This window comes from Myodes glareolus, chromosome 10 (genome assembly GCF_982192425.1).
Source record: "Myodes glareolus chromosome 10, mMyoGla1.1, whole genome shotgun sequence".
NCBI classification, from domain to species: Eukaryota; Metazoa; Chordata; class Mammalia; order Rodentia; family Cricetidae; genus Myodes; species Myodes glareolus.
In genome coordinates this window covers 24,532,382-24,550,267 of record NC_142035.1, presented here as the reverse complement: position 1 = coordinate 24,550,267, position 17,886 = coordinate 24,532,382, and the positions used below count along the sequence as shown (strand labels likewise).

The 17,886-nt window shown below is 46.4% G+C and overlaps 1 pseudogene across 1 annotated transcript; it reads right to left on the bottom strand.

Annotated features, from left to right (window-relative positions):
* Positions 1-760: 760 nt before the first annotated feature.
* LOC125398661 (uncharacterized) lies at positions 761-17,833 on the bottom strand (annotated as a pseudogene). Its single transcript, XR_015739039.1, has 2 exons — positions 17,318-17,833; positions 761-13,425 (listed from the first exon to the last, which is right to left on the bottom strand). The product of XR_015739039.1 is annotated as an uncharacterized LOC125398661 (transcript).
* Positions 17,834-17,886: the final 53 nt, after the last annotated feature.

The following is a 17,886-nucleotide window of genomic DNA, read 5'->3' as shown; positions in this document are numbered from 1 at the left end:
CACAGTATGCTACCTGATGAGGTGTTGTGCCCAGATTACGACCCCAGAGCAACCATCAGAAACCGGAGAAGTCCAGATTGCAATAAACAAGGTTTATTGTTAGCATAATACAGGCAAGCTCAGAACTCATCTCCACACTCGAAACAGTGAGGCAGGGAGGAGTTCGAATCCCTCTGTGGGGTTAGCTTTTTAAAGGCAAAAACTACAAGCCCTTCAGGACCATCAGGGGGATTTGCACGAGTGCAAGCAAGGTCTTTGTTCTTTCCCATCCTGCTACGTCAGCTTGTTCTTTGTTTTCAGAGCAAGGTCACCATGTCCCTGAGTCAGGACGTCTTTATCAGTTATCAGTATCCACCAGGTGGCCAGGCATCCTTGTGCTTTGGAATTTCCCAAGTGTGTGTGGGGGGGGGGGGGCGGGGGCATGCTATCTTTTCTGGGAACATGAAGCTAGTCTGGAGTTTTTGATTTTAAAACACCCTGCTAGGAAATTCCTTCTCGTTCCTTTGAGAATAAGGAATGAGGGTCTCACAGAGTTTGATGCTGTAATTCAGGGGGGTAAAATAGGTAAACTGAAGAACACAGATTGGCAACTGCTGGGTTGAATCCAGTTAACAGACAGGCATTCACCATGTTAGAAAAAAAGAAAAAAGCTGACATTCTCAAATAGTGGTACTGAGGCTGGAGGTATACTCTGTAGTAGAGCACTTGTCTCACACACGTGGAGTCCTGGGTTCAATCCTCACCACTGCCAAAGAAGATAAATCAAGGTAAATACATGAATAAATACCAGACAGGTGTAGGATTACAAATTCAAGGTCAAACTTGGCTACCGAGTAAGTTCAAATTCTGCCTGAGCTGCCATGGCAAGACCACACGTTTCAAACAGACTTGATGTGAATGCTTTGTGTGCATGTGTGTGTGTGTGTGTTGAAAGAGCACCCTGAGGGTGTCTTACACGCATGGAGACCCTTGTCCAAGAACCAGGTCCGAGCCACTGGATGCAAGAACAAGAGGCAATTTTTATTGTTCACACAGGCCTGTGGGTGCTGCAGTCACATGGAAAACTGAGCACCCCGGGCTGCGTTTTGGGGTAGCTTATATAGGGCTTGGGGTAGGCAGAAGCAAGGTACAGAAGCAGAAGCGGGGTTACAGGGATCTCATTGGCCAGTTTGAATGAGGCGAGGGGTGAATTTGAGGGCAGGTCCCATGGTCCTTGGCCTGCATCAAAGAAACCAGATAACTGACCTGACCCTATCTTAAAGTACATATGGTTGTCTTTGAAGTTTTTGTTCCCATCCCAGGCCAGATGTCTGATCATAAATCTCCTGTCCTGCAGCCCAATAAGGCTGCCCTCGTTCTGACCTCAGGTATCCTGCTTTGCTCAGCATTCCGGTGATTTTTTTAAACTGAGCTTGTTTGTCTTGAACCTTTGCAAAACGACGGAACTTGCAGCTAAAGCTGAGTTGTGGTCTTTCAGTGTGTGTCCCTGAGACTGGGTTTCTCTGTGTACCCTGACTGTCCCAGAACTTTCTATGTAGACCAGGCTGACCTTAGACTCAGATCTGCCTGCTTCTGCCTCCCAAGTGCCGGGACTAAAGACGTGGGCCACCACTGATGTTTTAGTCCCAGCACTTGGTAGGCAGATCTCAGAGTTCAGGGTCAGTCAGGTCTACATATCAAGGCCCTGTTTCAAAAAATATTGCTAATAGCCTGGTTTGGTGACTTATGTTTTTAATTTTAGCACTTGGGAGGCAGAAGCAGGTAAATCTTAGTGAGCTCGAGACCAGCCTGCTCTACATAGTGAGTTCTAGTCCAGGCAGAGTTATATTGTCAGAGGAAAAAGGAAAAAGAAAGACGAAGAAAGAAAGAAAAGGCTGAGTGTTTTCATAGCATGTGTGAAGCTTGGGGTTCAATCCCCAATATCCCATAAAACCAAGTGGTGGCACACATGTAACCTCAACATATGGGAAGTGAAGGCAGGAGAATCAGAAGTTCAGGGTCATCATTGGGTATATAGCAATTTGGAGACCAGCCTGGGATACATAAAACCTCATCTCAAAATAATAAAGTAATAAATAAGCCAAAATAGTGAAATTAAAAGGAACTAAAAATAAAACAAAAAAAAATTATGGCAAAAATGTACTACAAGGGGAAACCTATGATAGATTCCTTTATGCTGGGATTCATTTTAAGCATGACTCCAGCATGGCAGTGGAGGTCTGGCCAGAGAAATAAAACAAGAAAAAGAAATGCCATAAGGAGCTCTGCGATGACTCAGAGGGTAAAGGCACTTGTTGCGTGGTAAAAGGGACCAGCTCTGGACTTCCACACATGCACAGTGGCACACGCACACTCATGCACATACACTCAGTTAAAAAAAAAAAGGAGAGAGGAAGAACCACTACGAGGCTTAAGGATGATAACAGAGCAGTGCTGAAATAATAAGATGGGTACATACAAAAAAAAATGCAATTTTTGCCGGGTGGTGGTGGTGGCGCACGCCTTTAATCCCAGCACTCAGGAGGCAGAGTCAGGAGGATCTCTGTGAGTTCCAGGCCAGCCTGGTCTACAAGTGCTAGTTCCAGGACAGCTAGGACTGCTACACAGAGAAACCCTGTCTCAAAAAAAAAACGCAATTTTCTTTCTTTCTTAGATTTATTTATTATGTATACAGTATTCTGCGTGCATGCATGTCTGCAGGCCAGTTGAGGGCACCAGATCTCATTGCAGATGGTTGTGAGCCACCATGTGGTTGCTGAGAATTGAACTCAAAATCTTTGGGATAGCAGCCAGTGCTCTTAACCTCTGAGCCATCTCTCCAGCCCTAAAAATGCAACTTTCAGTTTGGTCATTTCACTTAAAAACCTGGGTTTCTAACATACTGAAAATTGGGTTATCTGACACAGAGGCAGCCGCAGGTGGAGCTGAGCAAGCCAGTCTCTTGAATCGAGATATACATGACCCTTGACCCCAGTTTTCCATGCTTTGTCCCTGGCATTCCAACTGAACGTTAGCTGTTGTTTCCTATAGAGAAGTATTTCTAAGTTTCCATGTCTCAAATGTGACAGAACAAAACTCAAAACAAGGTAGCCAGAAAGAGCCACGGAATTTTTTTTTTCCTCTTGAGACAGGGTCTCTAGTAGCCTTGACTGGCATCAAGTTCGTCAGATAGCCAAAGATGACCCTGACCTTTCCCCTCTCCTGCCTCCACCTTTGATTACTAGGGTTACAGTAGAGGCCACCACACCCAACTCCACGTGACTTCTAACGTTCTGTGCTCAGTTAATTACTTACTTTACTGTGTGGATTTACAGGCTTGAAGGATCCCACAGGCTCGCCACCATGTCTCCCTTTCTTTCCTAGCTGTCCACCAGCCTCAACCCCTAAACTGGCCTCAGTTACTCACTGTTATTCTTTTATAAAGATAGAGTGGTGGGGGCCTGGTGCCATGAGGGGCAGTGGTACTACGAGAGGCTGTAGTGAGCCACCTGGGACCTTGGTGGGTTCCCAAGGCCTCGGCGAGTCCCATGAGGCCTTGGTGGGTCACCTTGGTGGGTGAAGACAGCGGTGGGTGAGAGAAAGACAGGTACGCCATGCAGAGAGAGAGTTTGGGTATAGAGTTTATTTAGTGGGTTATGGAGGGGAAAGGAAAGAGGGAAGGGAGGAGAGAGAGGTAGGGGACAGAGAGAGATGGGGGGAGAGAGAGAAGTTACGTCTTCAGGAGAGAGAAGGCTGGAGGAGGCAGGATATCTGCTTCCCTCAGTGGAAGGGGAGGGGTTGAGAGAGGGTGGGGTCTGTCTCTCTCTCTTTTTAAAGATTTATTTATTTATTTATTTATTTATTTATTTATTATGCATACAGCATTCTACTTGCATGTATGCCTGCACACCAGAAGAGGGTACCAGATTTCATCATAGATGGCTGTGAGTCACCTTGTGGTTGCTGAGAATTGAACTCAGAACCTCTTAACCTCTGAGCCATCTCTCCAGCCCTCAAGGGGTCTGTCTCTTAAAGGGACAGGGTACCCAGGTGACAGACTAGGCCAGCAGATCATAACATTCCCATCTCTTTCTTTTAATAAAAAGGTGGGAAGTTAGGCACAACAGGTTAAAGGAACTGGGATGGCATATTCTCAAGACTGCTTTCTGCTTATTTGGGGGTGTTGTCTTGTGGGGGGAACCTGAGAAAGCTGGGTGCTGGTCACATCCTGGGGTACCTGGTTGCTTTACTCCTGCCCAGGATTTGTGGTGTGGAACTGTCCGGTGTTTCTTTGGGACCCAAATGCTATGGTAAAAATAAAATGGTGCCATTCCCTGAGTGGCTGTAGTGGGACCACGAGACCACAGTGGGTGGGGAGCCATGAAGGCAGCCAGTCCCAGGCAGGGAGCCACACAGCAGGTGAGAGACAGAGACCTACTAGGCATGCCATGCAAAGAAAGTGGGGTATTTATTTAGTGGGTTATAGAGGGGAAAGGAAAAGGGGGGAAGGGGAGAAGGGAGAAGAGCAGAGAGAGAGGCAAAGGGAGAAACAGAGAGAGAGAGAGAGAGAAAGAGAGAAACAGAGAGAGAGGAGGAGGAGGAGGGAAGGGGAGAAGTGGGGAGAAGGGAGAGAGGTAGAAACTTCCTCTTCTGGAGAGAGACAGAAAGGAAGGGACTCAGGCTGGAAGCTGAAGGAAGGTCTGTTGCCTCAGCACGCCAGTAGGGAGTGGGTGGGGCTTGTCTCTTAAAGGGATAGGATAGAATATTACACTTTCTTTTTCTTTCTTTCTTTTTTCCTTTTCTTTCTTTCTTTCTTTTTTTTTTTTTTTCGAGACAGGTTTCTCTGTGGCTTTAGAGCCTGTCCTGGAACTAGCTCTTGTAGACCAGGCTGGCCTCGAACTCACAGAGATCCGCCTGCCTCCACCTCCCAAGTGCTGGGATTAAAGGCGTGTGCCACCACTGCCTGACATGCTTTCTTAAAACATTTTTTAAAAAAGCTGGGGTAGAGGAGGCAGAGGCAGGCGGATCTCTGTGAGTATGAGGCCAGCCTGGTCTACAGAGTGAGTTCCAGGACAGCCAGAGCTACACAGAGAAACCCTATCTTGAAAAACAAAAACAAGCTGGACAGTGGGTGGCACACACAATCCCAGCACTCAGGAGGCAGAGGCAGGTGAATGAGTTCATGGCCAGCCTGGTCTACAAGAGCTAGTTCCAGGACAGGCTCCAAAGCTATAGAGAAACCCTGTCTCGAAAAACAAAACAAAAACCAAAAAAACCCAAACAAACAAACAAAAAACAAAAAAAAGAAAGAAAGAAAAGAAAAAAGAAAAAAAACAAACAAAATATATAATATAAATCTCAGCATTTGAGAGGCAGTATATGTACTCATCTCTGTGACTTTGAGGCCAGTCTCATCTATAAAGCAAGTTTCCAGGACTGTTAACACAGAGAAACCCTGTCTCAAAAAACAAAACAAAATAAGAACAACAAAAACATAAATATATATTAATCTCAGCATTTGAGAGGCAGTGCATTTATTCATCTCTGAGAGTTTGAAGCCACCTGAGTCTACATAATGAGTTCTAAGTCAGCCAGGGCCACACAGTAGTAACAGTAGGATTTATTTTTATTGTTAATGTGCCCATGTATGAGTGTACACGTGGGTGTGTGCATGCCCAGGTGTGTGGAGAGGTCAGAGGACAGCTTTGGGGAGTCAGTCACTTCCACTGCCTGGGACTCAGGGATGGATTTAGGATGGCAAGAGTATCAGCCAGCACATTTCCTACTGAGCAATCTTGATAGCCCCAAGTGTCTTTATGTTTCAATTCATTTCTTTTTCTCTTTTTCTGCCTCTCCTTTTCTCCTGCCCTCCCCTCTTCCTGCCTGGAACATCTGGAACTCAGAGTCATTCAGGTCCACTTGAGCTGCCAGCAATGTGGCTGACTTGGCTTCCCTGAGGGAAGACTGTAGATATGAGCCACCACACCCTGGTAGCCTCAGTTTCAGTTTCTTTTCTTCTTTTCTGTGTAGCAGTTCTGGCTCTCACTTGCTTTGTAGACTCACCGAGACCCGCCTGCCCCGTCTCCTGCCACCACGCCCAGCTAGCCTCAGCTTCTTTAGCAGCAAATTTAGAGGATGGACTTGAGCATCTACTTAGTGCCGATCTCTGTGCTTTGTACCTTATTTACGTGGCATTGAGTTTAGTTCCGCCAAGATTTTTATTTTGGAGCTGGAGAGACAGCTCAGTGGTTAAGAGCACTTGCTCTTGTCGAGAACTTCAGCCTGGTTCTCAGCACCCACATCCATCACAACTATTTCTGACTTTAGTTCTAGAGGATCCACATGGTGCGCATGCACACATAGGCAAACACTTATGCACATAACATCCTTTTAAATATAAGACTTTTGTTGCTGTTGTTTTGAGACAGAGGCTCTCTATATAGCCCTGGCTATCCTGGAATTTCCTATGGAGACCGGCCTGGCCTCAAATTCACAGAGATTTGCCTGCCTCTGCCTCCCAAGTGGTGGGATTAAAGGCATAGTGCCACCATGCCCAGCTAAAATTATTCACACACACACACACACACACACACACACACACGATTCAGTTTTATTTATGTGTCTGTGTGTGTGTGCCATGCATGTGTTGGTGCTCTTGGAGGCCAGATCCCCTGGAACTGAAATTTCTGGTGATCGTGAGCCACCTGCCATGGGTGCTGGGGTCCGAACTCAGGTCCTTGTGCTTGTGTAGCAAGCATTAAATCAGCAGAATCATCTCTTGCCCCTTTTGTTTATTTGAGAAAGGGTTTCCTAGATGTCCAAGATGTGGCATAAGCTAGCCTTGACCTTGCTATGTGGCTTCAGGTAACCTTGACCTCGTCTTACTGCCTCTACTCTCCACGTGCTGTGCCACTACACCAGATATTTCTTTGTGGTTTGTTGTCCTCATTAGAAACAAAAGCTCTATGAAGATTAGTGGGTTGGTCTAAAAGCCTCAGTTGGGCTGTGAAACTCGGGACAGGAAAGTTGACTTGCCTGTGGGGTGTCACTAGGCACCCCTTCTCCCCACCCAAAAACCGCACACTTCTGAACAACATACCCACCTCCGTTATTATTTACCACTCCAAGTGTGCAGAAAAATTCACGTTAATTCACCGATCAGGAATAAGATTACTACTATAGTTTAAAGCCACATTTGAAGCAAACTTTAATTAAATATTGGCAGGTGGATGGGCTCTGGCCAAGTCCACACTTATTAGATTCCTGAGAAATGGCCCCAAGTCACAGTTTGCAGCAGTTTAAGAAGGAAAACCCATAACTCATTTCATTTCCCATCAGGTCCAATCAGGGGCAAGCATACTTCCTGACATATTTTCTGCCTGTGAACCTCATGCAATCAAACATTTCTGGTGCAGATGGGGCAAACATGATGTGGGATTTCCCTCTGTATGCTATGTATACCATTGGTGAATAAAGAAACTGCCTTAGCCTGTTGATAGGGCAGAATTTAGGTAGGTAGGGAAAACTAAATGGAATGCTGGGAGAAAGGATGCAGAGTCAAAGAGAAGCCATGGAGCCACCAGAGATAGACGCTGGGAACTTTACCTGGTAAGCCACAGCCACATCACAATATACAAATTAATAGAAATGGGTTAAATTAATATAAGAGTTAGTCAATAAGAAGCTAGAGCTAATGGGCGAAGCAGTGATTTAATTAATACAGTTTCTGTGTAATTATTTCGGGTCTAAGCTAGCCGGGCGGTCAGGAACCAAACAAGTGGCCCCCTCCTTCTAACACAAACAAATCTGTATAGGGAAGTGAAAATATGTGACTTGTTATTGCCCATAAACAACAGCCTCCAGCATTTCAGGAACTATCTGTCCTTGGGCAAGGGTCTTGCAGATCAGAGACATTTTTGTTTCATGGATCTCTTAGGCATAGTAATGAAAACTTAAAATGTAACTTTGGCTCTCAAACTGACCTGCAGATGGAATCTTCCATTCCCAAAGCCCCCTTTTCCACCTAATAAAACCCCTACGCCTCCACCACTGCAGAGACTACTAGCAGTTTACTATCAGCTGTTTCAACTAAACAACAATTCTGTGTAGAGGTTTGTACTGAGTCTTTCTCTGTCTCACCATCCAGCCCCCAAATAATGACATGGAGACTTTACTAAGTATGAAAGCTTGGCCTTCACTTACGTTTGTCCCACTAGCTCTTATAACCTAAATTAACCCATTTATATTAATCTACATTTTGCCTCGTGGCTTTTTACCTTTCTTTCATTTGGTATGCCTGACTCATTCCATGTCTCATTGGCATCTGACACTCGCCTAGATTCATCTCCTACTTCCTTTCCACTGCCCAGAAGTACAGCCTATACCTCCTGCCTAACTATTGGCTGTTCAGCTCTTTATTACACCAACCACAGCAATACACCTTCACATGGTGTACAAATACCCCACACCAGAGGTTAGTCTCTGATTCCACACCGCCTCCATCAATCCCATTCTAACAAAGGCAAAGACTTTTGGATTTTTGCTCAGGAATTCAGCCTAAAACTGCTCAGGAATTCTTCAGTCAACATATGTGGAATGAACAACACATTTTAAAAGAACATGACGCAGGTCTGAAGAGATGACTCAGAGGTTAAGAGCACTGGCTCTTCTTCCAGAGGTCCTGAGTTCAATTCCCAGCACCCACATGGTGACTCACAAGCATCTATAATGAGATCTGGCGCTGTCTTCTGGCATGCAGGTGTACATAGAGGCAGAACACTGTATACATAATAAATAAATAAATCAATCTAAAAAAAAAAAGAAGAACATGATGTAAGTTGAGTCCTCTCCTCTCACCACAGGCAGTTAAGAGTAACTTTCCCCGGCTAGATTCTGCTTTGTGGGCTCAGCTGCAGTCTGAGAGAGGACATTTCAATGATCTGAAGGTTGAGCAGAGACAATCTGGGAAAATGACTGAAGCAACAGCTTGCAAGTCTCAGTTGACCGAGCAGGTCCCTAGGAAAACAGGTTGGACCAGTTTTGCTCCCACGCCCCCATGCCCCGCCCTGCAGGGAAGAAGGGAGGCCTCCAGCGCAGGTACTCCCAACCCCCACAACTTCAGGTCTGTCCTCCATGTTCTCAGCGTCCTGGACAGCTGGGAATCACAGAAGCTGACAGGGTCTGCACGTGGGGTTAAGGGTCTGACATTTTCTCGGGATATCTGGGGCACATTTAAGAGCCCTCGTCCTGAGACAGGTGACCATAGTCACAGCACATACACTGTGCTCGGGAGAAAAGGACCCCTTGCAAGGTCTCCCTGGGCAAGGCTCCCCATCATCCCTACCTCTGTCCTTTCATTAACTCACTTAGCAAATACTGTTAGGTTTTTTTTTTTCAGTCTAAGAAGCCACTCTGCTAATGCAATAATCCAAATCAGACCAAATCAAACCAAATTAGAAGCCCAGGTTTAATGGATGCCAGTGCTCCTGGGTGGCCCTCTAGGAAAACACGGGGAGGGGGAAAGGAGAACTGGGGAGACCACGTGTTTGTTCTCTTGGGGGCAGTTTAATAGCCTGTGGGAGTGGTCTTGACCCTCCCTGGGGAGGGGTCACTATTTGGCAGGCTTTCCCAGAGGTGGAGTCTGGACTGTGGTATCTCTCAGGGGAGGGGGCTTGAAATGGAACTTTCTACCCAGGATTCCAAAATGGATTCCAGGAGCTGGGGTGAAGCCCCCACCCAAACATTCCAGATGTTTTTGGATAAGGATGTTAGGGGCTGAGGTGATGCTTCCAGCCAAACAAATACTTTCCTAGCTTTGAAGATAGCATCACAAACACCATGATTTGTATGATCCTTTGTGGAGATAAAAGATGAACACAGTAAATACAACAATTATGTGGTTTGTTGTAAAGCAGAAAAGAATAAAAAGGGAGTGAGGTGCCTGCAGGAAGAGGGCAGAGCAGGGAGGATTGATTGCCCAGCATTATCAGGGATGCTTGAAAAGACTTTGGTGCTCTCTCTTTCTCTATGAGAGAGAGTTTGAGTCTCTAGTGCAGCCCGGCCTACATAGATAAAGCCATACATATAAATGACTTTTTATTATGCATCTCTATGTGCCTGTGGAGGACAGAAGAGGGCCTCACATCACTGGGAATCATAGGTGGTTGTGAACTTCTGGTCATGGGTTGCGGGAACCAAACTCTTGTCCTTCACACGAACAGCAAGTGTTCTAAACACTGGACCACCTCTCCAGCCCTTTTTTAGAATTTTTTTTGTTCTATTGGGGATTCATCTAGGACCTTGTACATGTGAGGCATTCAATGAGCTACATCCCAACCTAAAAAGCTGTCTGGTGTTTTGAGATGCAGTCACATGTAATCCAGGCTGACCTCGAACTCAATGATGTAGACAAGACTCAAGACTGGGTTTGAACACTGGATCCTCCTGCCTCTTCCTCCAGAGTGCTAGGATTAGAGATATATATCACCTTGCTTAGTTTTTGTTTTGTTTATCTTTTTAGGCTTCCTTTGGTTACCACCTAAAGAACGAAAGGGGTAAGGATGAAGAGGGAACAGCCCATGGGGAGGGGTACTAGCTTCCTGTTGCTGCTAAAACAAATGACTATAAACACAGTGGCTCACAGCAATATAACTTTTTTGTATAGTTTAGGAGGTCAGAAGTCTGATACATTTCTTGCTAAGGTCAAAGCTATGTTTATACTAAGGGTTTTAGGGGAGAGCAAATCTATCAATTGACTTTTCTGTTAGGAAAAAAACTACACTTGTGTGTGTGTGTGTGAGAGAGAGAGAGAGAGAGAGCTCTCAGGTCTTGGCAGAAAGTCCCTTTTCCTACTGAGCCATCCCACCAGCGCTTTTCTGGGATTCTAAAGTCTGCATTTCTTGGCTTGGCCTTTCTTTACTTTCAAAGCCAGAAGGAGCATCTGTATTCCAGTCCTTCTTCATGTAATTACACCATATCCAATTGGATAACCCAGAATATTCTCTTCCTCTCAAAGAACCTTTTTTTTTTTTTTCTGAGAGTATGTATACATTTATTGAACTTGAGAATGACAGCATAGAATACATCCACAGGACAGGAGTGGACTCAAGCAGCCTGCTTAAGAACTCTGTTTGAATCCATAGGTCTTCATTAAAAAGGGAGAATTTATTAAAAGGGCAGACCTCTCTTCTAGTAATTATAGGGAATGATTTCCTCTGTTTGCTGGAAGAGTTCCTATAAACTCAAGATGGTCCCCAAGTCCAAGTGCTGCCTTTCTTGGTTGTCGGGCTCTGGAGCTGAGTCACTGCGCTTCACAGTCATTCCTTTGTGGACTTCTTCCTGCCCTACTCCTCCCTGAGACACATCATCTGGAGAGTATCAAACTGTTATGGGAGGCTGAAGGGCAGGAGCTGTCATCTTTGATAACTGATTCTAGGTGGTGGGGCCTATAGTCCTTGTGACCCCATAGGGTACACTATGGTGAACTCTCTAGTCCCTGTGACCCCGTAGGGTACACTATGGTGAGCTCTCTAGTCCCTGTGACCCCGTAGGGTACACTATGGTGAATTCTCTAGTCCCTGTGACCCTGTAGGGTACACTATGGTGAATTCTCTAGTCCCTGTGACCCTGTAGGGTACACTATGGTGAGTTCTCTAGTCCCTGTGACCCCAAAGGCTACACTACATCTTTAAGGACTCATCACTATTTGAGTTCTTACATGTCTTTCATGTGAATTAGGATAAGCATTTTATCCCATTGTTCACATGCAGAAGGCTTAGTGCTGGTTTAAGTTCTTTCATGCATTTGAAGGAAACAGGGATAAAGGAATTAGGTATTGTTGACATTTATAGGGGCTTTCCACAGCATGAACGGACTGACTCTCTTAAAGGAACTCTGCCGGCTGAAGGATCTGCCACACTGCACACACTCGTATGGCTTCTCTCCAGTATGTCTTCTTTCATGTAATCGAAGGTAAGAGTGACGCCTAAAAGCTTTACCACATTCTTTACATTCATAGGGTTTCTCTCCAGTGTGGCTTCTTTCATGAAATTGAAGGTAACTCTGAAGTGTAAATGCTTTACCACAATGTTTACATTCGTAAGGTTTTCTCCCGTGAGTTCTGTCATGTAATTGTATGGAAGAATGATATCTAAACGCTTTCCCACACAGCTTACACTCAAAGGGCTTTTCACCTGTGTGCATTCTTTCATGCAATTTGCCACACTCTTTACAATTATAAAATGTTTCTCCGTGCATTATTTTATGTCTATGATAGGAACTCTGAGACTTGAAAACTGTATCACACTATTTACATTCATAGTGTTTTTCTCCAGTGTGAACTTTTTCATGTAATTGCAGGCGAGACATGTAATCAAGTCTGCTAAAGGCTGTACCACAGTCTTTACATTCATAAGGGTTTCCTCCATTGTGAGTTCTTTCATGTGACTGAAGGGCATGGAGACATATAAAGGCCTTACTACACTGTTGACACTTATACGGTCTTTCTTCAATATGAATTTTCTGATGTCTTTGAAGAGAATTGGAAGAACTCAAGGTCTTACCACACTGGTTACATTCGTAACGTTTCCGTACAGTCTGACTTCCTTCATACCCCTTGTAGTCATAGTTGTGATGTCCAGTATAAGTTAGGTGATATGGTTCACAGGATTTTAAACACACCTCACACTCAGAAGGCCCACTCGAAGTCTGAGTTTCCGTGTATCCTTCAATACTTGTAAGAAAATTGGAGTCCTGTGGCTTCAGTTCATAGTCTGCATGTTCATACTGTGTATACTCAGAGTGAGATATGAGGGCCGATGGCAGTGAAGTTTCTGCAGGTCTCCAGCATCACATCTCCATAGAGACAATTCTGGAAGGATCCAGCAAATCCCACTCTTCCTGGTGAAGTTCACAGCCAGATCCTCAAAGCTCACCAGATCCTGATCCGGCCTACAGAGTCCAATAATGGCAGTCTCCGTGACAGAGAGGCTCGATCCACACAGACAAGAAGCCTCAAGAGCTTCAGTCTGGTACCTAAGGCCCGGAGCACACCTGGAGAGCTTCTGGTCTTCAGTCCACACCGGAAAGTCCAAAAAGCTGGGCTCCAATGTCAGTGAAGGATGGTGTTGTAAATCAGCACTAAAGTGACCTTGGCGGGTTAGAGCCAACGGGCCCCATGCAAGGTGAGAGACAGATGTGCCTTGCAGACAGCCCTGACCTGGAGGGTGAGAGACAGACATGGCAGCCTTGCAGACAGCCCTGACCTGGAGGGTGAGAGACAGACATGGCAGCCTTGCAGACAGCCCTGACCTGGAGGGTGAGAGACAGACATGGCAGCCTTACCGACAGTCCTGACCTGGAGGGTGAGAGACAGACATGGCAGCCTTGCAGACAGCCCTGACCTGGAGGGTGAGAGACAGACATGGCAGCCTTGCAGACAGCCCTGACCTGGAGGGTGAGAGACAGACATGGCAGCCTTACCGACAGCCCTGACCTGGAGGGTTTCTTTATTGGGTGGGGAAGGGACAGAGAGGAGAGAGAAAAGGAGCTCAGATAGAGATACAGAGATGCAGAAGACAGAGTCAGAGAGATAGACACAGAGAGACAGAGACAGACACAGAGAGAGGGACAGAAAGGGGGGAAGGAAGGGAGGGAGGGAGACAGGTAGGGGCTGGCAAGAGGGGAGAAGAGAGAAGAAAAGGAAGAAGAGAGAAAGAAGGCAGGGTTCCACCTTTCAAAGGGAGAGGCACCATGCATGCACACAGAGACCACACTGCAAGCCAGGGTACTGCCTGCATACTAGGCATGCGTGCAGGGGGAAGCACTCGGTCAGGTCTCCAAGGGGTGGGAATGCTAACAGATAGGGCATAGGTATCTTTGGAAAGCCATTGTGTGGGGGCTCCAGGGGCGCTGCCATAGTCCAAGCAAGAGATGACGGTGACCTGAACTGGAGTGACAGCAGTGAAGAGAGTGACAAGCGCTGGGGTCCAGGCTAAACTCTGAGGGTGGAGCCAGCAGGCTGGTCGAAGGCGATGGACATGTGTTAATTCCACAGATCAAGAAGAAGAGCCCTCTCTACCACAGTTTAAAGCCAGATTTGAAGCCAGCTTTAGTTAAATGCTGGCCAGATGGTTGGACTCTGGCCAGTTCTACACCTAGGTTCCTAGGAAATGGTCCCGTGTCACAGTTTGCAGCCAATAAGGTCCAATCAGGAGCAAGTATACATCCTGATGTATTTCCTGCCTGTGAACCTCCCGCCCACGTGTGATTAAGCACATCTGGTGCAGATGGGTGCAAACATGTGGCTTGCTATGTCCCATAAACAATATTTCAGGAACTATCTGTCCTTGAGCAACAGGCTTGCAGATCAGAGACATTTTGTTTCACGGATCTCATAGGCACAGTAATTTAAACATAAAATGTAACTTTGGCTCTCACACATGGGCCTTCCTTCCGTCTACCTTGGACTTGGAAGCAGTCCCTCTCCTCAGTGTCCTCAGTGAGAGAGAGAGTGGGTGTCTCTTGGTAAAGGTCCAGGGATTGATCACAAGTCATCACTGGGGCCTGTATGCTCCCTCCAATGTGCTGTCACTTGGTTTACACAGACTTGCTGAACCCACCACTGCCTTAAGAAGCGGGCCCCTCTAGCTCACATCTCCTCACAACCCTCAGCCTGGGTCTGTCTTATCCCCATTGCTGAATTTGCACAGATTTCACAATGTAGCCCCGTGTGACCTAGAACTGGGTATGTAGACCAGGCTGGCCTCAAATTCACAGAGACCCACCCGTCTCTGCCTCCCGAGTGCTGGGATTAAAGATTTTAACCACATTATTTTAGGTGTAAAAGAAAAAGATTTGTAGGGACTGAGGATTTAGCTCAGTGGGAGAGTTCTTTCTCAGCTCAGGAAAGGCCCTGGATTCAATCCCTAGCACTGAAAAAAGGGGAAAAAGATATTCAGCATGGCATGGTGGTTCGTGTCTCTAATTCCAGCACTTGAGAGACGAAGGCAGAATCTTGCTGTGAGTTTTATTCCTAGCTTCTTTCATTCAAGGTAACACATGTTGTGCTTGTTGCTTTCACGCAGCTTTAACATTCTTTTGCTTTTCTTTTGTTTTGAAGACAGGGACTTTTCTGTGTAGCCCTGGCTTTCCTGGAACTCATAGAGATCTGTTTGCCTCTGCTTCCCAAGTGCTAGCATTAAGGATGTGCGCCACCACTGCCTGGCTGGGTTTTAACATTTGTTTGTTTGTTTGTTTTATTTTGCTATAGTTTTCTGAGTCAGAGTTTCTATCGCAGCCTTGGGACCAGCCGCTAGGCAGCTCAGGGTTCAGAGGGAAGCCATGGCACTGGCAAAGCTAAGACCTTGCTATCTGAGACAGGTAACAAAAAGACGCTCCCATATTCTCTGAGGTTTCTTTCTTTATTCATCAGCCTCTTCTGATGGACTCTGGGCTGGATCTGGCTGCCCCTCACAACTGTACCAAAGTGTATTTATCAACTGTTACACAAAGTATTTCCTCTTCCAATGCCCCCCAATCTTAATCTACATACCTCACTGAAGGGATGCATCACGTGCCTCCATGTGATGTACTACACGTGTGTCTGGTGTCTGTGGAGGTCAGAAGAGGGCACCGGATCTCTTGGAACTAGATATAGTTGTAAGCCATCACATGGATGTTGGGAACTGAGTCCGGGAAGCAGCCAGTGCTCCAGCCCTGTTTCTCACATAGCTTTTTAATGAGGTACTAATAGTTGGTCAATGTTTTAAAAAGTCCCAGGCTTTCCAGTATTCAATCAATGTACACTGAGTCCTGCCATGGCAGTTAAATCCTGAGGCAAGATGGCGGCTACCCTTGTGTCACCATGATGTATTCCACATCCTCAGTGACATGACTTGATCTCAGCTTTCTTCTCCTTCTTCTTGAGATTGAGACAGAATTATGCTATAAATTCTAAGCTGGCCTGGTACTTGTTGTCTCCTGTGTTAGTCTTTCAGAGGCTACACTGCACCTGGCTTTCAGTACCTTTTTAAAAACAGAGTCCCAGGGTAGGTTCAAAATTCTTGCAAATTTTCTATTAGAGAACAGATACAAATGTGACTTATGTTTCATAATTCACGGTCCCATAGAACATAGCCCCTCCAGACAAAGTCAAGGTTCTTCCGTGTAGTTCAGCTTAGCTTTGAAGTTGTTATATAGTTGAGAATGACCTTGGACTCTGGATCTCAAAGTGGTGAGAATACAGGCCTGTGTGCCCCCACACCTGGCCCTTATGCTAACTTTGAAAGTGCTAGGGGTCTCCTTCTGGTTCAATAATAACTGATGACCAGAGTCCCTAGAATATCTGCTCAGAAGGATCTAGGCAGAGGCAGGAGGATCTCATGTTTGAAGTCAGCTTGGGCTACATAAGGAGACCTGTCTCATAAGAAAACATAAATTGTCACAAGTCCTCTTGAAAGTGCTAGTAAAGTTCTCTTAGAAGTAGTGCCTAGAGTCTAGCCCCGGCTAACCTGGAACTCACTCTGCAACCCAGGCTGGACTTGAAGGCCTAAAGTGGTCCTTTATCTCAGTCTCCCAAGAGCTGGGATTAAAATGTGCTTTTTCCTGAGTGCCTATAGCCTGCTTGCTGTGTACCAGCCCTCTGTGTTTCCTAGCTCACTTTTAAGAGGACCTGTTGTAATGGTCTGTCAAGCCCTCCTTGTCTGAGACAAGCCACTCCCCACTCCCCCCATCTACCACAGAGGCAGGTGGATCTTTCTTCTGCCAGTCTGTGTCCCTTCCTTTCCATCTCTCCCAAAGACGTAGCTGCTGTCGTGGCTTCTCTCCTCTCCCCACTCCACTTCCTCTCTCTCTCTCTCTCTCTCTCTCTCTCTCTCTCTCTCTCTCTCTCTCTCTCTGTTTCTTTCCTCTTCCCTCTTCTCCCTCCTTTTCCCCTTCCCTTCCATAACCCACTAAATAAATATCCAACCTAACTCTGCATGATTATCCATCTCAGTCTCTTGCCTGGGACTTGCTATCCCTTGTGGCCCGTGGGCCACTGGTGGCTCCCTGCTGCCCGCTGCAACCACTGGGGGAGGGACAGGGCCATTTTACTATTACCATAACACCTGTGACAATTTCAAATTTACAGTTGTGGAAAGGAAGAAGTACCTGCTCAAGTGAGTATTCAAGGCTGACTTGAAGTTCTGAAGTTGAATCCACTGCCAAGGTGGCTAGGGTCTTAGGTTTTAGAAAGCCTGTAAGGTAAATAAAGGGTAGAAAGATCGCCCACCCAAGTAGAGAACTAACTGGGCTGGTAAATTAAGTAAGTTGGTCAGTTTCCAGATCTTGATTCACTTACCTATAAAATAGGAGTAGCAGGCAGGACGGGCTGGCACAGACCTTTAATCCTAGTACTCCAAAAGCAGAGACAAGATCAAGATTCAAGGCTAGCTTCTGCTACAAAAGGAGTTCAAGGCCAGCTTAGGCTACATATGAAAACCTGTCTCCAAAACAGGACCAGCATTATCTGCCATAAATTGCTTATGAGAATCAAATGTGATCATGCGCTTTGGCGGCTGGGAATGAAGCTCAGGCCTCTACCACGGAGCAACACTACGAAACTCTCCCTTTGTAATAGCTGTTTCTCTCCCTGTTCTTCCGCCTCTACGGAACACATTCCAAGGAGACTACGTTTTCCAGCATGCCACCTCGCCCTTTGACCTCGTCGAGACTAAAAAGGTACGCCGTCGTACGCCACGAGCCGGAAGACTCGGATTCCCGGCATGCAGCGCACGGTGCTCCCTTAGACTCGAGGGGCTGCGGGCGCGTGATGTTCTGGGAGCTGTAGTCAGCGGCGCGTTGCCCTGACGCCGGCCCGGCCCGGGCGTGGGGGCCTGTGGGAGGTTGCGCGGCCGGGCCCAGCTGCGG